The sequence below is a fragment of the Bombyx mandarina genome, chromosome 08 (assembly GCF_030267445.1).
Source record: "Bombyx mandarina strain Sakado chromosome 08, ASM3026744v2".
Taxonomy (NCBI): domain Eukaryota; kingdom Metazoa; phylum Arthropoda; class Insecta; order Lepidoptera; family Bombycidae; genus Bombyx; species Bombyx mandarina.
Window position 1 is genome coordinate 10,485,252 of NC_143215.1, and position 22,502 is coordinate 10,507,753.

Genomic DNA, 22,502 nt, shown 5'->3' on the forward strand with positions numbered 1-22,502 from the left:
CGTTCGGGAAATTTCGAAGAAGTAACCAATATATTTTGTCTCGAACTTTGGAATAAACTTCTAATTAGTAACTACCAAGTTTTTAGTAAAATTAGTCGACTAAAGAGAGTGGTTCAATTTTGAAAGAATTAAAAATATTTTCAAAATCTCCTCGGAATTATATATACATAAATCTGATTATAGCAGCGGTCGGGGAACTTTTTTAATTATTACCCCAAAATATTTTTGTGTAAGTTAATATTACCCCATCGCGAAGAACAAAAAAAAAACGAAATCGCTTCTTTTTAGCATCTTTCATATTATAGCCCCATGATTATTTTGAAAAAAAAAATTATTATTTCTTCGTTTCATTTCATTTCGTTTCATCGAGTTTGAAATCACAACGATTCTAAAGAAGTTTCACTTCAATATATACTTTTTACTCACAAAAGTTTCATTTTTACCCCCCCAATATCTCATTTTACCCCATTTGGGGTAATTTATCCCGGTTCCCCGACCGCTAGATTATAGCAACAATTTATTTACAACAATTTCTAAATTATATTGGTACAGCTCTAAGCTTATAATTATAATTTCTCAATATCAAACGTCATCCATAGAAGGGTTTATCTACAGAATGTACCCGCATGTGTATCGGGTAAGATGCGATTAGTTCACACCGCGGCGTTCCATGCTATCGGATAATGTTCAATGCTCTACAGGGTTCTATTGCACTCCATTTACATAAACTGTGTACAGGTAAAGCTGTGCCGATTGCATTGTGGTTACGAAGGCTTATGTTCTTTAATAAAGTAGGTTAAATAAGTTGAGAAGTTATACTCTGAAATGTTAGTTTTACATTGTTAGATACGAGGGGTACGCGAGTGAAACATTTGCTGGCTATTAACACACTGTCTTATATTTGTTGAAATAAGTCCCGTATGCGTAAGTAGACCAGTGTTTGAATGAGATTATTTATTTATTTATTGCTTATCGTATTTTCATTGTCGTATGTAGTGACAACTTCAGCTAAAACAAAATCGACTAGCCATAAAAGTCAAATAGATATTATTATCAGTTTACTTATTTATACATTTACATTTGAAAGCGTTTTTTAAATTGACTAGTACAGTAATTAAATAAACGAAGTGTATTAGCGATGTGTGTTAAAGTCAGAATTTGTTCAATTTTCTTATTTATCCGACACGACAGGTAAATATGTGTTCGTGGGGTGTATCGGTCCGCGTTCTAATTAAACAATCTAATTGGGTCAGGCCTTGTAAAACACTCTGCCGACTCATTCGCTATAAATGACCGCTGTTTGTGGACGCGAACGTATCATTTCGGCTAACTTGGCTTTTATTTCCGTTTCGATCAAAATTTACAATTAGAAATATTTTGATTTAAAAAAATATGATAATAAGTAACGTCAAAAATACTTCTAAATGAACCAGTCAAATAAATAGTTTTGTTGCTTTTTGTGTTCACTAAAATCGTTTTTAGAAAATATTTTTATCCAAAAAAAATGATAACTACTAACGTCAAAAATACTTCTAAATGAACCAGTCAAATAAATCGTTTTGTTGCTTTTTGTGTTCAATAAAATAGTTTTTAGAAAATATTTTGATCTAAAAAAAAATGATAATAAGTAACGTCAAAAATACTTCTAAATGAACCAGTCAAATAAATATAATAGTTTTGTTGCTTTTTGTGTTCAATAAAATCGTTTTTAAATTCAAAATATAGAATGTACCGCTTGTATTTCACGTTTGATAGCCGACGATTAAGCAAACACCGCTACTCGTTCGAAAGTCGAATGCATGCTGCAGTAAAACTCATATTATAGGGGCTTGCACACAATCGGCTTGTAGTTTAAAATCTCCGGGCGCCGCGAGTAATGGCTCAAGTTCGGATAAGCCCGGAGAAGCCGGGGAACGTGTGAGGAATGCCTCTCCCTCCAGCGTTATTACATACGTGATTCTTATTTATATTATATTCGAAAGAATCCGAACGAAACGCGATTCCGATATACGGAGGATTAACGCATTGCCGCCTTTTAGCGCTTTCAGTGCTCAACGACTTTGTAAGTATCTTACAAAGTTTTGCCGCGTATTAGAAAATATTTTATTAGATCGTTTGCTTTTAATGCGTTTGCTTGTATAGCCTTTATGACAAGTATAATAGTTACATGTTTATGTACCGAGAATTATATGGTACGTTAATTTTAAGGTTATTTAAATAAATACTTTTTTCGTCACGTTTTTATTTTCCAAAAATAGTACAAACCTAATATATTTTTGATGAATCTGGATTGTGAAACTTTCATATTTTTTACATCCTAAAAGCAAGTATAGATGTAAGAAATTCCGGCTCTTAAATCGGACCGGACGTTCGTTTTCCGGGTAAACCGTGCCGCGACAACCCACTGGAATCACCCTCAATCGGTTCAATGCGATACTGTAAATTAAATTGACCGCTGTATTGGTCAAAAGCGGCAAACTGGAAACAAATGAAGCCTTTACAGAACTGTTTAGATGTTTATTACTTCAAGGAACAATCCGTATTGATTTATTGGATATGAGTGAATTATTGGAGCCGTGTTTATTAGAACCAAGATTTGTGAACAACGTATGCATTAAGAAAATTAACAACACTAATAATAAAATATATATTAAAAACGGGTAATAAAGTATTCAGACATATGCGTATAAAGTTTTTGACGAAGAATTAGGAACTTCATTCTTTCTGGTAAAATGAGTTTCGGTATAGTATACACATATAAATATATTGTTTATGATGTCTCTATTCAATAAATTTCCCTGTTTGGCATAAAACTAGAACCTTATTTTTGAACAAATACCTTAATTTTGTTTTCTTTAGCAGTCCGTATTTAACGTTAGCTTTTTTGGGGGATTAAAAATCAGATTTCAGTATTATAGGCAAGTTAATCATATTGTCTGGATATCGATGACGTCATTGTAACAAAGTGTATTTGGTTCGAAAGTATGTGACCATTCTCAGTATAAGATAGCTTAAATAAAATTAGTAATAAAGGGGAAAAAAATCGTCTGAAAGCTATTTAAAAAAGATTATGACCACGTCGAACAAACCTGTTTTTGGTGAACTCTAAAACAGCACAATGTACGTACCTGAAACAAAACTATGGTAATCAGTTTTTATATTCTAATTTAACAACAATAACTTCTACTTAAACGTAAGGAAAAAAAAATTCGTTTCCTGCATAATTAAGGCGGATTTTCATTAAGAAAATTTCGGCGTAATTTATCACACTAATAATTATGAATTGCGTACCCTATTTGTTTCCGTTCCCGTATATCATAATGCTACTCGCGTTATAACCAATTAAGAATGGACGTAGATGTATGTGGTTGAAAAAAAAAAAAAAACCACATAAATATAAATTTGGAGTGAGATTTCACCAAATTGTAGAACACAGCAATTACTCAAATTAAGGGTGAAATTAATACTTTGACCGCTTCATGTCAATTAAGAGGTTTATTTACCAGAGAATTTGTGATTATGATGTTAAATTACGTTTTGAGAAACTTTCGGATTCATTTGAGTTTAACGTTAGCGTATATTTGAAGTATACTAATAGGGTCTTCGATAAATATTAAAGTGTGAGGTTTTATGGTGTTGAGGGTTTATTGTGCGTTCTCCTCTGGAAACCTCATCAGAGTGGTCAATAAAACACTGAGTATAATTATATGTTTATTAGCGCAGCGACCGCGGTGGATCGCTGCACTTTAACCACTGACTGACTCGTATGCTACTCATTACTGTATGCACAATAACTGCATAGTAAGCGAAGCAGGGCGGGGTGTCATTCCCCTACAAAAGCATATAATGGTAATTCAAAAACCATTAGTGACGAGATTCATTATTTTAATGATGCCGCAACCAATCCAGTGCTCGAACCTGGACTGTTCCATGTGAATTTTTTTTTATTACTTAGATGGGTGGACGAGCCCACAGCCCACTTGCTCTTAAGTGGCTACTGGAGCCCATAGACATCTACAACGCAAATACGCCACCCACCCTGAGATATGAGTTCTAAGGTCTCAGTATAGTTAGAACAGCTGCCCCATCCTTCAAACCGAAACGCATCACCGCTTCACGGCTGAAATAGGCAGGGTGGTGGTATCTACCCTACTACTCTATCACAGTGCATTTTCAGGTATAATTTTTACCATGAGTGAAGGAACCATGGCACTGGAATGGTCTTCGTCAGTATTACTCGTGACCAATGAATGACACGTCTCACTTCAACCATTTGAGGCTTTTGTATTAGGCAGCAGTTTAGTTGTGTCCATTGCTGATAATTTTGAGTAGCAGCTGAGTAAAGCTGAATTATTGTTAAAAAATTTCTTTATGAAAAAAATATAGTGTGCTTTAATAATATTCTGGTCATGAGCAAGATTTACATAAGCACCGACGTCATTCTGAATGTGTTATGGAAATGCTACTTCATATTTTCCCGTGCAGTCTGTATGCATTTCAACCGGTGAGGTTTCAGAGTTTAATAGTAAGTATATGCGCTGCTTTTATCTTTACGGGTTCTTTTAAGTATTGTTTTCTTCGATTCCAAATTATGTATTTATCGATACTTTGAAATGTGAATGGAGACTGAAATCATAATATTATAATTTAATTACGAGTTGTCCTCTGAGCATTTAAGTTGGTTTGTAAATATATTTTTTGTTTCGAACGCATCTAATATTTGTGGGTCTTTTCTTTCTGCTGTATAGATTTACTTGTTGGATACTGGTGCTATGTTACTCGGGACACGCTTTAACTTTAAAAGAGTAGTATTTTGATGCGAGAACCGTCTCCTTACATTATATACATACATATATACTTTGTTGTACATTAAATTATATATTTATGTCCATTAACTTCGACAACTACATAATACCAATAAGAATATGGTAAACTGGACTGCCGTTCGCATGAGCGTCTCTTCACAGCTAACAACTATATAAATATCAATAAAAACTGAACTAAAGGATTCACTCACCAAGAAACGGGCCTTAGTGATCCATATACGTCATGGTACTCATAACGTCAATTTAACAATAAGACGAGTTTTTTAAAAATTGTATTTCGTTAAGAAACAAAATAATGGATTCTCGAAATCCAAAGGCATAACAACCGTTTATTTAGATTAGATTTCGTACTTAAATGTATTGCTTATGTAGTATTTTGCATTAGAACGGTGGACGAGCTCCATCTTAACTTAATTGATTCCGACAGTCCGTAGACATCATGACGTGAATATCGACATTCAACATGCATGAGCTATTCCATATTTAAAACCGAAACGCCTTATGTTTTTTGGCAGAAATAGACAAAAGAGCGGTACCTACGGGCAAGGCTTATAATACGCGACAATTACGTAAAATTAATACGCAAAGAATAAAAAATGAATACCTAAAGATTACGCAAAAATACACATTTGGTCGATTTAAATTTACCGTCGTGAAGATTCGTTCAAACATACGAAATAAACGGGCAAACAGACAAAAATTTTCTGTATATGATTATTATATTATATGTTGAAATATAAAATTACAAGGTATCGAACGCATCACTCGTTGAGATCAAACAAACCGCAGTCTTTGAGTCCGGTAATGCGATAGTTTCTTTGACATGATAACGACTCGCCTTTATATCAACTGAATACATTATATTGCGTCCTCGTTATGCCGAGAATAAGGAAATATTGAAAAACAGAAATCCAACTTGTACTGAATCCTTAATAAAATTATTTTGTACGTATACAAAGGTTTGGTTTGTCGGTAACTTAAGGAACCCGGCTATATGATTATACCTTCAGATCTCATTTAAATCTCAATAGTGCTGTATTGTTTTATTCGAATAAACGCTTATTGTATTTTTTTTATCAAGACTTATTGTATTTTATTTTTCTTTTCTAGTAGTCGTCGTGGCCTAACGGATAAGACGTCCGGTGCATTCGTGTTGAGCGATGCACCGATGTTCGAATCTCAGGCGGGTACCAATTTTTTTAATGAAATACGTACTCAACAAATGTTGACGATTGACTTCCACGGTGAAGGAATAACATCGTGTAATAAAAATGAAACCCGCAAAATTATAATTTGCGTAATTACTGGTGGTAGGACCTCTTGTGAGTCCGCGCGGGTGGGTACCACCGCCCTGCCTATTTCTGCCGTGAAGCAGTAATTAATGCGTTTCGGTTTGAAGGGTGGGCCAGCCGTTGTAACTATACTGAGACCTTAGAACTTATATCTCAAGGTGGGTGGCGCATTTACGTTGTGGATGTCTATGGGCTCCAGTAACCACTTAACACCAGGTGGGCTGTGAGCTCGTCCACCCATCTAAGCAATAAAAAAAAAAAGAAAAAAGAAGATTTTTATTTTGGAAAATTCTGAATCTGAAAAACAAAAAAAAAATTGCCATAATTAATGTTAAGGTTAATAAAATTTAAATATGGCTTAAATTGCAAACTCTGAATATTTATACTGATTTAAAAAAAAGTAGCGAGTAAGCCACGTTTGAAATTTTAATCATGGCAAAGGCCGTAACCGAATTTCAACCTTTTTAAAAACCAACGGTGGATCGTTTCGTTCCGAAACGTGAAAGAAATTAAAATAAAGAATTAAAAAAAGAGTGGCTCACTGCAAACCGAGCTTCAGAAGAGACACAAAACTTTTAATTGGATTTTTTTGCAGATTAAAACAATTATTACTGAAAAGTTAAAATTATTATAAAAAAAACATGTCGGCGGCCAACGAGAAAAAATGTTAATTGGTCGTTATTACTTAATTAGGCTTTTAACTTGGTATTTTTACATGACTAAAGTTTGGTTTATAGATTTGAACAATTACAGACTGATTACAGTTTCGTTTTAAAAGCTACAGCTATAATGGAATTATTCGAATCGATCGAATTAATTTATATTGGTTAGCTTTCTTAATAAGCCGAATATAACGAACATTGTGTTTATATAATACACAATCTTATTTAATAATAGAACGTTTCGATGACTTATAATTTTAGAGGAAAAAAATAGTTTGACATTAATTATTAACAAATTTTAAAACAGTATGAAGTGAACTTGTATTAATCTGAAAACAAAGATCGCAGGCTGGCGCATTAGCGACGTCACTCATCAGCAGAATGAATCATTACTTGAAGAGTGCGCCAGTGGCTCGTGTCAAAGAGCCTGTAGCTCAAAGGTCCTCGTGCCCTGGCATCGCTACCCCTCCACCCGGCGCCCCGAGGAAGGGCTGATTGAAGGGCCACTCTAAAACCTCGACCGCGCGTTCGTTCGCTCGCATTCAAGGGTCGAATCTGGATTATAGGGTGCCAAATTCTACACCTTCATCAGATATGTATAAAATTTGTTTGCTCGCGATTGAAACGCCGAGAATTGTAATCTAAACGTAATTTCGCGCCATTGAAAAATCGGGCCCGAAATGAAGGTACCGAATGTATGTTATTACGTCGAGATGGGTGTTATCTGGGGATCTTAATGTAACTTACGGGAAGAAAGTTTCTTTTTATTTCCTACCCGAGCTACGAACAAAATTGGTTTATTAATATGTTATTTTTGTAAGCACAGTTTTGAGGCCCGAGAATGAGTGTATCGGCATCCACAAAGACGGTTTTGCATACGAGTGTATACGGTTCGTGCCTCAAGGCGAAGTTACCGTGTAAGTTATTATAAGAGAGGTGCGCCAAGGGAAATGAATGTCGAGTAGGTCGACCCGTTGTCATTCATATTAGCTGCGACGACTTAAATTTGTAATCACACTGCGCCAATTCATGGGCGTCACGCGCCGTAACAGTGATGAAAATAGGGAAACAAAAAACCTTAGCTGCGGTTGTAAAATAAAAAGTTATACTCCGGTGATAAAGCGAATGCTGTCGTATAGATACGTGATGCTATATGATGCCGGCAAGTAAGACCCGCAGTTTGAATCACACAATAAAACGGTATTACAGGATTGAAATAATGAATAAGAATAAAACTTTGTTGTGTTTTAATTGTTTTTTTTAAATAAATAAATAACAAAAAACTAAGTACAAATTACACACGGTCATCCGACCCAAGATTAAGATTTCCTGTGTTATAGGTACCAGAGTCTGGCATACATACTTATATACGTTAATATAGATATATAATCAATACCGATGTGGGAATCGAACCCACGACCCTCGGCGCAATAGTCTGGTCCGCTAACTACTGCACCAAGTCAGTTTTATATTACGAAATAATAATTATGATGATGAGTCTTCAACAATTTGCTGTAAAAGTACGAAACACAATGATGAATGTGGTAACGGCTCAAAAACTATCTACCGTACTCGGTTTGAAATGCCAACAACAACTATAAAGTTTCAACTGAATGGGATGAGAAGCGCTGCGACGCGCGAACGTTTAGAATACAAACAAAAGACCTCACAAACAAATGATTATAATTAACTTTTAAATTTGATTATGAAGATTAGAGTAAAAAACCACTAACGCCATATAACATATTTAATCTAATTGAACGCAAGTGTACATTCATCGATCTGTGAAGTAATAATAGATTTCTGCAGTTGACTGTACAAGGGTAAATTGAAAATTTCGTTATTTAAAAAAGCCCTCCTCTTGAAACATAAATGATAATAAAGACTCGCGTTCATCGCATGCTCATAAAATATTTTACCTTTTAACAGTATTCACAGTTATAAATCAAGTACAGTGGCGAACAATCGTTCCATAGCCTCTCAAATGTTTACGGGAATTTTACGCGGCAATCTGAGTCCCGTCTATGGTGCCGCTAGAAATTGAAAACGGGGTTATGATAGGATAAAAAAGGCTCTCAAAATGATTCGAAACCGAGAACGGTCAGGCAACATCTGACATCAGGAATCGTTTCGTGTGTCGTCTGATAGCGGTGAATGAGTTCGAATTTTAACGAACATGTCAAAATTGAAGTCCCGTATACTTATGAAATATAAACAGTAAAATAACCGTTATTGCTGGTAAGTGAATGTTTGCAGGAGTTTGTAGACAACAACAAAATCAAAATCTCGGTTGTATTTTTTATAAATTAAAAATATAAATTATAAAATTTACCATGTTGTTTTTGCTATCTATACTAATAATATAAAGCTGAAGAGTTTGTTTGTTTGAACGCGCTAATCTCAGGAACTACTGATCCGATTTGAAATTTTTTTTCCGTGCTAGATAACCCATTTATTGAGGAAGGCTATAGGCTAAATAATATCACGCTAAGACCAATACAAGTGGAGCACCAATAAAGAAGGTTTCAAAATAGGGGTTTAAATAGCTCCTTAGCATTCTTTAATTCAAAAATATCTTCACTTTCTACGCAAATGAAGTGGAGGTAAAATTTAGCGTTATTCAAAAGTAACTATTCCACGCGGACGGAGTCGCGGGCAAAAGCTAGTCCTTAAATTATGATAACGATAATGAAAGGAACACATAACCTTTCGCGGTAGTTGCCGTTGGAAATAGCAAGAATCATGGTGCTTTAGTAAAATAATTACGTAAACTTATAATTATGACGTTTTAAGTTTTATTATGACACATTAAGATATTCCTGCATCGTGGAAGTCATCTGAGAGCTTGTCTTAGGTACGTCTTAACCTAGAAATAGTACTTGCTACATGATTTTTAATTATTAAGAACATCTATCGTAATAGTCTTTACACACCCCCTTTGTCGAGTGGAAATGCATTCGACATTAAGACTGCTACTGCATCCCTCGTTAATCATCCAAAGTTTAATAATAAAACACCAGTACAGTTCAAACGCGGCAGAAGTCAAATCCTTAGAAGTACTGAATTCCTTTTTTTGCTTGCTAAATCCTACACATGTAAATGTGTCTCTTTTTAGTGTCGTTCTTCAAATACCATTTTCGATTCATCGACTATCAAATTATAATGACGCTAAATAAGTTTTAACTTCTAAAAAAGATTTGGGCCCTAATCTAGTGTAATCACTCGATGTGAATAAGCTGAGCAGGCATTTTATCCATTAAACCAGTATCTGAATAAAAAATTTAAACAATGCCATCGATTTTTGTGCAATCGTAGCAGTCTACGAGACTCGTGGTGCTGTGTACACTGTTGTAGCCAACGTAAATAGGCGCTACGAAGTGATTGTTACTAGAAATTTCCACGAGCAACATTCAAAGGTTTTAAAGGTTATATTTCCACGCAATTTTCTTTTCCAAGTAAACTTTAAACATAGATATTAACTTAAAAAAACTTAGTATTAGAGTTAAAATAATATGATTGTTACGAGTATTTTATCGTTAAATACTAGTTAAATGTATATGTAGTTTACTTTTATGGCGCTGATATGTTGGAAGGAATTTGAAAAACTTAACGAGCTTGTTATTTGACTTTAGTTTCCGTTTTATGCGCAAAATTTAGAAAATGCACGCTTAGACTGTCATTTCGTAGTATCCAAATTTTATATATTAAAATAGAATAAAAAAAATGAATATGTATAGTCTTGCTTTATTCGAATTGTTTTCAATAAAAGAACAGCTTAAATTATTTATTACTAGGTGAACTCGAACGCAAATTTAAGTAATCCTAATAAAAATATTTATACTGCAAATTGTCAATTGTTTTAAATCGATTTGAATGGACGGTCGCTTTTTTATTGCAACTCACTGATGTTAATGATAAAGGCTAATAATATAGGACGAGGAAAGAACACAAGATCGCGTGAAACTACTACTGAAACTAACAGACTAATCTAAATAAAATGTTCATGTTTTTAATTAATAGTTCAGAACTTAATTAACTAAGCATGGGAAAAACTTAATTGTATGCATAATGGACTACAATCACACTGAAGAGAACAAATGTGTCGTTTGTGACTTAGCACCTTTACGCGTGTTTAATGCAACAACGTTTTGTAGGTTCTTGATTAATTTGAACTTTATTACATTAGGAGCATAATAAATTAATCGAATAACAGATACTAATACCTAGTAATAATAGGTATATAAAAATAATAGGTACGTATTATTCAAAAAATAAGTTAACGTTGTAATTATAGGTTTGGCTGTATTCTTGATATTGCTGATATTTAGACTTGTTGATGTGACCACCAGTATAAAATTTGGTATTATGTATGAGTTACGCTAGCTATTTATGATCAATAGGATAGCAATGAATTTTGCCAAAAAAAACGACAAGAAGCTTACTTAAAGGCAGAGCTCCATCAAATACTCTCAATCTAGTAACTGACTTGTTTACTGGGTACAAACCGTATGAGTAAAAACTGTTTTTAAGGTTTTCACGTTCATTATTTTGACGAGGGACGTGTCGTTTTTGACCAAGAAAACACAACCTTATGCAATCGAAACGCCGCCTTCATTAAATTTGAGAATTAAGGTAGTTTTAATTATAATTATGTCTAAAATCCGATGGAGTTATTCAGAGTACAAGTTGTTTTGCGTTATATGTAATCAACAGTTAAAACTCTTGATTATACCGGACATATATTAGGATGACACTATCGCTAGATTATATCGTCAGATTAATGCAGTACATCAGATTAGCATAGCGTTCGTAGTTGGCCACCGGAGGGTGCCAATTTGCTATAACATTGTTCACTAGTCTAGCATTCGCCCCTTTGTTTAATCTCCCCAGTCGTAATCCCGTTTGGTCAGCAAAAATCTGTTTTGGAATTCGTTTACGTAAAGTTTTCTCTTTGTAAAACATCGTTACCTGACTAAGCGCCGCCGAATAAAGCTCGGACTTTATTTCAACAGCTTTTTACGGTTAAAGCAAATTATTTTATTAATTATCACCACTAAAATTTTCAAGATATGCGTTTATATTAATTTAAATAACTTATGATTTGATCTCGTAATGAAATAACATTGATTTACCAATAATTATTGTCGTGGCGTACAACCTCTTTGACAGGACATAAAACCTATAATGACTAGACATAGACAGACTAAGACAGACATTTGAAAATAATTCGAAAATAAATGGAACGAGGGCGTACGTGACCAGCAGCGACGCAGTACATTTTTTGACTTCTGAAAAGACAGACATACAAAAGGACGAAAAAGAACGAATAATAATTGACCATTTTTATATAAGATGTTCAAGTGACCTTCGACCGTTCAAGTAGTCATTCGACCGTTCAATTATATTTGTGGAATAAAACAAAACTATTTTATTACAACCATGGAGATTCCTCAAAGTCATAAAGAAACTATAATTGTTTTATACAGACAATACAAAACCGGTCAACCGGTTTCAATATTTGAAACATGAATTATTGCCTCCTCGGCGGGCATAATGTCACGTGTTCTGTTTTCCGCGTGCGTCAGACTATCCGTAGTTTCGTGCTGACGTGAATAGGTAATGCTAGCTGAAGGTAGGGGCTAAAATATTGAACTAGCGCACTCCAACGGTAAACATTTTTGATTGAGTCGGTCGTGGCACCGGCAACCTCCCTTCGAATGTCTGAAAGAATTTATGTATATTTGCATTTGCCTCTTGCTTGGAAAAATAAATTGAATCGATTACTTATTTTTAGAAGGTATATTGGATTCGTTTCTACACTAGCTTATATATTGCGTTGCTCATGAATGCAATTCTCATTTTCCTTGTCACACTCGACCGCACCGTTAATGCTAATTTTATTTAATGTATTTTATAAATTATTTTCATTGCTTTTAATCATTATTTACTCTCCCATGTACTTTTGTGATTAAAGTTAACAAACGCAGCATGTACTAAAATACATATAAAAAATTACCTGTTTAAAACACGTAAGTAAAACTTATTGTACATAAAACGAATAGTCTGTCTACACATAAAGATGAAAAAGTATGTGAAATATGATTATGTATTTTTGAAGAATACCCTAAGCCTCTGCATTCAATCTAAATGTCACGAACAAGAACATCAAATACTCGAACTATAGGATTATTGTTGTAAAAATAATAAAATAAAGAGAGAAAAAATACCATTTATTTATTCCGAAGTAGCAATAAATATTTGCAAACAATTTTATTGTGCTGCATTTAAAATTGTTTGCACTCAACGTGCGACGTTCTTTTTGATAAATGAATTTAACATTCAATTCGGAACGTATGCGAATTATAATTGAAAGGTTTTATTTTAATTAAGAACAATCCATATTCACATATCATATGATGAGATACAATAGTTTGAGTGTTATGTAGTACATACACCAAAAAGTTTATTTCGATCTCTCGGAAAGTTTATCATGTTTTACAGCAAGTATCACAAATTAGTATCTTATGAGAATACAAATAAGGTTGAAGTATCTAAAATATCGTCATAAAGAGTGCGAGTGGATGTCTGTTTAAGATAATTCTAATGCCAACAGAATTCAGCATCAACCCGGCAATTATCAATAACGTTATTGCGAAAAGCGAAACCCCCACATTTAATTGCGTCGACTGCTTTCTTTCCTTATCGCAATTTCATTATAATGACAATAAGCAAAAGCGTAGCCATTGTATTATTTAAAAATGTTAAACTTGAATTAGACCGGCTGGAATTTTTTTCGGTAAATTAGTTTTGTTTGTGGAATGGCGAGAGGTTACACAGAAAAATAAATGATTTTGCTTGTTACAATTTTTAAGATTATTTTATTGGTAACCATGGTCAAATTATTGGAGCCTTGACTGTGTTTTGACATTCGAATACATATTGATACATATTTGTCGGTGATAACTAAAAATCGACGCCTGGTAATCGTGCGTGGATCAAACACCCGTAAGCTTGACACATCATAATATTCTAACTGGAGTCGTTATTTGTGGAATGTTAACCTTTTAAATGTATTTTTTTAAATCGTCATTTACCTACATATATCTATTTATTTATTTTTTCAAATACTTTGTGTCCTAGACTGCTTTCTGGATTATTCAGTTTTAACGTTTGATGTGTCATTTCATTCGCATTATTTGTAGGAGGTTCAAAGAGTATTCTTTTTGTATCGACCTGGATTGTCTCAAGGTGGGTGTCGGCATTCACGTTTTGTGAGCTCAGGTAGCCACTTAATCCCAGGTGGGCGTGAGCTCGTTCACCTATGTACATAATAAAAAAGAAAGAAGGCTTCCATCCATCTGATAATGCCTCGAAGGTTCCGTCGATCAGGCGTTCTAGGTGATCTATGGTCTGGTTCTAGTCACGGTCCTGCTATTATTAAGCAGAGCCCATTAAAATAGTGAAATAACCGCGACACAAATTGGCTTTAGATCAATAAATAAATATAGGAGATTTTTTTGTTTTCTTTGAATTAAAATATATAATTTTTGAATTGGTGAAAACAATTTAATGTATGTATGTTGTGTTATTCGTTTTTATGCACATTTTGTTTTTTCCTCATTCGTAGGTTTTAGCTATAATGCTGTTCTGTATAATTTGACTTATTTGCAACTTTAAAATTGTCTAACACTATCGGCGGTAGTGTAAAGTGCAGGAATTTTATTCAAATATTCTTTTGAAGAGCCAATTCGTCGAACGTTCACCTAACAATCGATGGGTAGGTAATTTCGGAAGGAAATTGGGCATCTCACCCGACCCTCTGTCACATTTTTGGTACGGGACAGTCGCACCCAAGTATCTGAGAAAACCCGACGAATATTCAACCTTTTTAAGTGAAAATTTATTTCGATTGGTCGGAAGTCAATGCCATTTAGGGGTTTGGCATCGATAAAGTAATCGAGAACTTTAATTTTATTAAATTAATATAAAAGTAAAGTATGCAGTTATAATTTGTGACTGAATTGAAAAAAAAAGGTACTTTATAGGTTTACGCGCCTTCAACGGCATACTAGTTAAGATATTTATATGTTGTATCAGGTATGCCTCAAATCGGTTGGACGATCAGTGTAGCTCCCCGACTATGATATTTAAAAAAATACATAGTAGTAATAAGTATAAGTATAGTAGATAGCAGTATAAAAATGTGTAGGTACATACATATTTATGTATACTTTAGTACCGTCTATTGCGTTTTGTGGAATTCCAAATCATGGATTTTGGTTTACATAGGTTCAATCTGTCTTACATGGAAACTATATTAAATACACACCTAAGTTATGATAGTATATTGATTTAATAGATATTACTCCTATGATTATACTTTCATGAATGTGATTCAATTAAATACAAAGAGTTAAGGAGAAATTGGCATCAACATTCATTTAACCAAATTAACGAAGTTCGGTATATTCATACTGCTGACGACGGTCACCGTTCTCGTCGAATCCGCTTGCGACGAAGGGCTCGACGAGTAAATTAACCCTCAGACACAGCCCACTGAGTTTCTCGCCGTATCTTCTCAGTGGGTCGCGTTTCCGATCCGGTGGTAGATTCTGCGAAGCACGGCTCTTGCTAGGGTTCGTGTTAGCAACTTCGTCAGGTTTGAGCCCCGTGAGCTCACCTACTAGTTAAGGTTACGCTGATATATCCTCTCAAGGTTATCAGCTTAGGTAGGAAAAAAAAAACTGACGTGTCTAAATCCCTTATTACATTCATTCGGTAAAATATATAAATAGTTGATCTTCATTTAAGAATCATTCGGAACAGACGGGAAATGACTAAGACAATGCGCATCATTCAAACATCCCATTAAATCGCACGATTTAGCTCAGAACCGCTCCTCTGGTGTGGGTAAATTAAGCAAATTAAGAGCTCGCTCCTGAGACAGTAATTACTGAGCTTTTGCACTTGGCCAACGACCAAGATTGGGACCAACATACAAGTATCCGTGGCCAATTTGATCGCTGTTCTTAAAACGAAAACATAAAATTCTTTGTGCATTAAGAAAGCTGGTAATAGGAAGTTTAAGCAATGACGTTATTAATCTTTGTCGTGTAATCAAGCTTCCCGACAGAAGTAGGCTGAACGTAGGTTTCTATGAGTTATGCAGGCATATTAAGCCATTAAGCCATTTTTACTGATGGTAGGTCCTCTTGAGAGTCCGCGCGGGTAGGTACCACCACACTGCCTATTTCTGCCGTGCAGCAGTAATGCGTTTCGGTTTGAAGGGTGGGGCAGCCGTTGTAACTATACCTGAGACCTTAGAACTTATCTCTCAAGGTGGGTGGCGCATTTACGTTGTAGATGTTTATGGGCTCCAGTAACCACTTAACACCGGGTCGGCTGTGAGCTCGTCTACCCTAAGCAATAAAAAAAAAAGCGATAGTATCGATCTGTGTGTGCTGATAATACAACCTGCTACCAGCAAAATTAATCTTCTTTTTAGCATATTCTGTAGCATGTCAACTTTCTATTAATTGTTGGAAATCTCTAGAAAGATTTCAAAAATCACGAAATAAAGTTAAATAACTAAAGTAAATCTAATTTAATTACATTTGTGGCTCTCTGACTAGAAACTTTCTGAACTGTATCATTCATTTTGATTTTCGCTACAAGATAGTATGAGATTTAATAGATTTATAGGTATAGATTACGGATTATATACCTAACAGATTGCGGTTGTGCCTTAAAACATTATTTATCATCGTTGTTTATTATTTAGCAAATAACTCATCTTCTAATTAATAAAAGTCAAATAGTTTCGTACCTATAAGACATTTAATCGTTTCTTGTAATTCTCTAAATTTTATGACGAAATTCCTAAAGTTTTTCCGAAACCTATGACACCAATATTTTATTAATGTTATTTATTACCACATTTTATATTGTATTACGGGACCCATAATAAATATTTGATTTCATTTGTCAAAGTATTTGGAGTTAATACTTTTATGATACCGTGTGCATTAAGTGGACCAAAAGGACAATTGGAAAGTAAAGGAGCTACATTTCGAACTTAAATAAGCTAAACATACGTAGCTTAATCGCGTTTAAGTTTTTACTCTACATTTACAAGTGCAAAAGTTTCTTTATTCGATTTATGAGGGGCCCGATATCGGGACGTAACTCAATTCGTCGCAGCCTCGTAGGCTCTGTATGGATTATGAATGTTATCGTAGCCCGGTTGCTGCATCGGCTACTGTGAAAAATCACCCTCGATAGACTGACACTGAACTCAGTAGCTTCATCCGTTGATTTTTATTTATTAAAATTATTCAAGATTTTATTAGCTCCTGAAATACATTGCAAAAAAAAGGTAACTTAAACGGAAATAAAAAGAGGAACAAGTCTAACTAAAACATAACATAAAATACGAAAATACGATTAAAACATAGGGAGTATTTGAAATGAAACGGAAGCCGGATTAAAGGATAAACTAGTAAAAGTGAGTTAACAAATAAAACAGCTGTAGTGCAGGCGCGAGGGCGGGCGTACGGCTTTTGGGCCTATCGACTCGCCTTCACGCATGCACCTACTCACCTCAAGGTCATCGAAGTCGCCAGCGCCGCCGCCCGACCAGCCGAGCCCTACGCGACCCTCTATCTCCCCTTTACATTCTGACTACCCACTTTAAAAATTAAAGTAACCCTCGTTCTTCCGGCACATTTTCTAGGGAGAGGGCCACCGCCACCCGTTTCGTCCCTGAGAAAACTGACGGACGTCGCCTCTCCTCGACGGGTTTTATAGGCGGCGGCGGGGTGGGGCGTGGACGCGAGTTGCGCCGTCGATTCGCGAACCCGATAAATAAATTAATTAAAAGTGCAAGCAAGTGATCGGGCACGTGCAGCCAACCTGCGAACTCTATAAGAGATTCGCGTTAATTGGAATAGCAGAGGAATCAGATGCACAAGAGCGAGATTGTTCTCCAAGTCACGACTTACAAAGTCTTAGCATAAACGTATGTATGAGCATCTTAGCCGATGATGTTAGAGACGTCTTCATGAAACGAATTTAGGTTTAAATTTTATATTTTCTAAAGTACCTAAATATAGTAACAAACACGTGGGAAGACAGCGAAGGCGTCGAGTGATGGAATTGTCATATTTCTCACTAAATTTTCTATGTAGTGAATTCAATTTATAATAAATGTCTTGTTAGGGACGTACAAAAAAGTAATTTTAAGGATTTTAATCAACAAATTTTCGGGAACTTTTAGTGAGTTACTCAAATTTCGCTTGTTGGAGACTACGACTAGGGTGGAGAATGGTTTGTTTCTGATCCTCGTATTACTACTGATCTACATCAGACGTCTTTTAGGCGGATTATCTTAGTTTTTTTCACTTAAAACTTGAATAATAATTCAATTGCAATAGATTAGCTAAACTTATTAATACGACGCGTGATATGTGTACATTAAACACCCTACGCAAATTTACAATTCGCGTGGGTACGTTTTTTATTATCTCTGTGCTATTCTTTTAACACGAAAGTCGCGTTAAAGACGTGTTAGGTACTTATTTCGAGATTTTACGGCATTTTAAAAAAAATGCCTACCTATTGCTAGTAACCTCGTAGCGTTACGCTAGCTTCACGCGCAGGAGGCAAAGCCACAGCATAGTCGCACATCTATCTATAAATAGGCATAGGCAGAACATAGGTTATAGACAGAATATACAGAAGTCGTCGTGGCCTAAAGGATACGACGTCCGGTGTATTCGTATCAAACGATGCAAGTGCTGGTGTTCAAATCCCGCAGACGGGTACCTACCAGTTTTTCTAATGAAATATGTACTTAACAAATGTTCATGATTTATTTCCACGGTGAAAAAAATCGCATGAAAAACAGATCAAAACTTACTTATTTTCTATCTTTGTTTATATTTTTTTTTTTTTATTGCATAGATGGGCGGACGAGCTCACAGCCCACCTGATGTTAAGTGGTTACTGGAGCCCATAAACATCTACAACGTAAATGCCGCCACCTACCTTGAGATATGAGTTTTAAGGTCTCCGTTCCACCCTTCAAACCGAAATGCATTACAATTGCATTACGACTAAAATAGGCAGGGTGGTGGTACCTACCCGTGCGGACTCACAAGACGTCCTACCACCAGTAATTACGCAAATTATAACTTTGCGATTTGATTTTTTATTACATGATGTTATTTAAGTGGGAGTTAAATGTGAACATTTGTTAAGTGCGTATTTCATTAGGAAAATTGGTAGTTGCCTGCGGGATTCGAACACTGGTGCATCGCTAGATACGAATGCACCGGACATTTTATCCTTTACGCCACGACGACTGTGATGAAGAGTGAAATATATATTTATAGATCGTCTTTAACTAGCTTAATAGATTGTTCTTGAAACGCGAGCTTTTGCTTTCCGAGTAAATAAGATTGCGCTATGGCGTCATTTTTAATATTTGGCATCTACCTATATTTAAGACGACTGGTATGAAAGCTTTAATATCTATGCTGCGGTATAATTAGCGAACTGAGGATCCTTTTACAATAAGTCAAAATTATCATCTGACTCGCTAAAACTGAAGATAAATTTTATCTTATGGGCTTATTAAATACGTATCAATCACTACATAGTATAAAACAAAGTCGCTTTCTCTGTCCCTATGTATGCTTAAATCTTTAAAACTACGCAACGGATTTTGATGCGGTTGTTTTTAATAGATAGAGTGATTGAAGAGGAAGGTTTATATGTATAATAAAATCCATTAAATAGTGCAGAAATCAATAATAAATTACAGTTTCCGAAGCAAATCGAGGGTGGGTGGGTTTTTACATTGCGTGGTTATAATTTAATGGATGGTGACTGTACGTCGTGGGCAAAACACCAGCCAGATGGTCAAATCTGGTTAGGAAAGGGATTGGTGGCAGTCTATACCATGTGGTCCAAGCCACCCATGACTGAACACTATAGAGGAAAGTCACATATGGTCGCGATTCTCCGCAGTGAGGCAACGCTGAAGAAGGAGACTGTACGTCGTGGAATCGTTTTCTGTTTGCTGACGCTACTGTTGTTAAAGATATTTTTCATTGATGGCCTTGGAGTATGAAGGAACTCAAGGCTCTCCTGGTGTCATGTTATGCTACCGAAGCCAATAGACATCGTAACGTGACCGCCGCCTTGAGGTATCGGGTCGATAATAATTTTCCAAAAACAAAAAAAAACCTATTTAATTTTTCTTTGCAACTTCTTTGAAATTACAGAATCCTTAGAATTTCTCGTTTGCGTATTTCTGTTGTAGCCAAGTGCCTACTGGCAAGTAAGTTTGTGGATTACGAGGAATTGGAAACAATAAATCATGATCTAATTGAACTCAGCTCTTGAGCTTAGTATTAGCTAATAATAATATTTAGAATATTTATAAATGTTCTGTACATATTTATACGTACGTACGTATTTATTTTTATGAATAGAATGTTCAGAAATTTTAGTGGTAAATACCAAGATCCTGCGTATTTCTGCCGTGAAGCAGCTTTGCTTGGGATTCCGATTTCATGGCTTAAAGTAGGTGGCAGCATTCACGTTGCTGTGCAGTATTCCGAGAACCACTTACCACCAGGCGGGCTGGGAGCTCATTCAAAGATCTACGCAAAAAAATATAGTTCGAAGTCGTCGTGGCCTAAAGGATAGGACGTCCGGTGCATTCGTTGTAGCGATGCACCGGTGTTCGAATCCCGCAGGCGGGTACCAATTTTTCTAATGAAATACGTAATTAACAAATGTTCACGATTGACTTCCACGGTGAAGGAATAACATCTTGTAATAAAAGTCAAACCCGCAAAATTATAATTTGCGTGATCACTGGTGGTAGGACCTCTTGTGAGTCCGCACGGGTAGGTACCACTACCCTGTCTATTTCTGCCGTGAAGCAATAATGCGTTTCGGTTTGAAGGGTGGGGCAGCCGTTGTAACTATACTTGACACCTTATCTTAAGGTGGGTGGCGCATTTACGTTATAGATGTTTATGGGCTCCAGTAACCACTTAACACCAGGCGGGCTGTGAGCTCGTCAACCCATCTAAGCAATAAAAAAACACGAATTATGTTAACACCAGTTTAAATTATTTCCAGCTATATTTTGTATGTAATTTGAATTTGTATTTGGATATAAATAATTTTTCTAACGACATTGCGTTAATTCAGCTATATAAAGACTTTGATTTCGAGTATAGCATGACCCTATTTAAACCAAACAGTACTTCTCAAAGCGTAGTGGATTTTGTTTAATACATATTTAGCATTTTTGTTAAATCCAATTAATAAATCGATATTAATTCGTGTGAAAGTATTCATACATTTATTTACAGCTGAGAGGCACAGCAAACTGGGCGACAGAACTAATTTGAACGAACTCGCGGACAACATCTAGTTAATACTGCATACATCACTGCACCGAAGCAATAGGGCTTCATTCGAACGTGAAGTAAATTAATTAATCGTGTAGCTATTTCAGTACCACCTGGGCTGTTGTTAATCAACGTTATATAACTCAGTACCTAGACTGTTAAAAGTTATTTCAGTTCCTTGAGAATTAGATTTTAATCCAATTAAAAATGGACAGTCGACGGGGCTTTCGCCGACGGGTCGTCAAGTAAGGGCCATTTTTGCTATAAACTCTGTTGGGCGTATTGAATTCAATCGATATTGCGTTTTTAATTCATATATTGACTTCCACGGTGAAGCAATAACATCGTGTAAGAAAAATAAAACCCGCAAAATTATAATTTGCGTAATTACTGGAGGTAGGACCTCTTGTGAATCCGCACGGGTAGGTACCACCACCCCGCCTAATTCTGCCGTGAAGCGGTAATGCGCTTCGGTTTGAAGGGTGGGGTAGCCGTTGTACCTATACTGAGGCCTTAGAACTTATATCTCAAGGTGGGTGGCGCATTTACGTTGTAGATGTCTATGGGCTCCAGTAACCACTTAACACCAGGTGGGCTGTGAGCTCGTCTACCCATATAAGCAATAAAAAAAATCACACATTTATTGAATTTGATGTACAGTAGCGGATATAATGCCTAGGGCCACTCAATGCCAATTACCGCTCAATGAAGATTCGTGTAGAAAGTGCTTGCATTATTATTGTTTTTTAAAATTATTAAATATACATAACTATTTTGTTTGAAATTTAATATCAAATATGTTTTTTTATAGCCCTTGTAAGTAGTACGCGGTTAACCCAATGCAACCTTGCTACCGTAGCTGACGGTAGAAGTATTATCATAGATCATATGATCTGTGAGTATTATCGATAGAGTCGCATCGAACGCTGGCGGCGCGATTGGAATAACAAGATGTCGAAATCATATTTAAAAAATCTCAGAGCACTTCTCATAGAATATAGCGTAGATAACTTAACGAAAACCGAAGTCTCTCAATCGACTTAGAGATGTCAAGCGATTCGTGAGAACGGGATTATTGACGAACGAAAATGAAACTGTAAAAGTATTTTTAAATTCTGAATTAATATTATTATAAACCAATTACGTGATTAATTAGCACACGCTTATTTCATTTTGCTTTAAAATATTAATCGATAACGAATTCTAGTGACTCTACCACTTTACTATTTTTCTTTTTTTTTCTATCTATGCTGTTAGCCTTGAGAGGTTATTTCAGCTTCTCCTTGACGTGTT

At 35.5% G+C, this 22,502-nt stretch overlaps 1 protein-coding gene and 1 long non-coding RNA gene across 2 annotated transcripts in view; one reads left to right on the top strand and one right to left on the bottom strand.

Moving 5' to 3' along the window:
- LOC114245406 (matrix metalloproteinase-2) overlaps nt 1-22,502 on the bottom strand; it is a 197,295-nt gene that overhangs the window by 91,427 nt on the left and 83,366 nt on the right. The gene's annotated exons all lie outside the window — the stretch shown is intronic.
- On the top strand, nt 11,434-22,160 carry LOC149502552 (uncharacterized). The gene is made up of 3 exons (XR_016323480.1): nt 11,434-12,809; nt 21,317-21,454; nt 22,021-22,160. It is a non-coding gene; the product is annotated as an uncharacterized LOC149502552 (long non-coding RNA).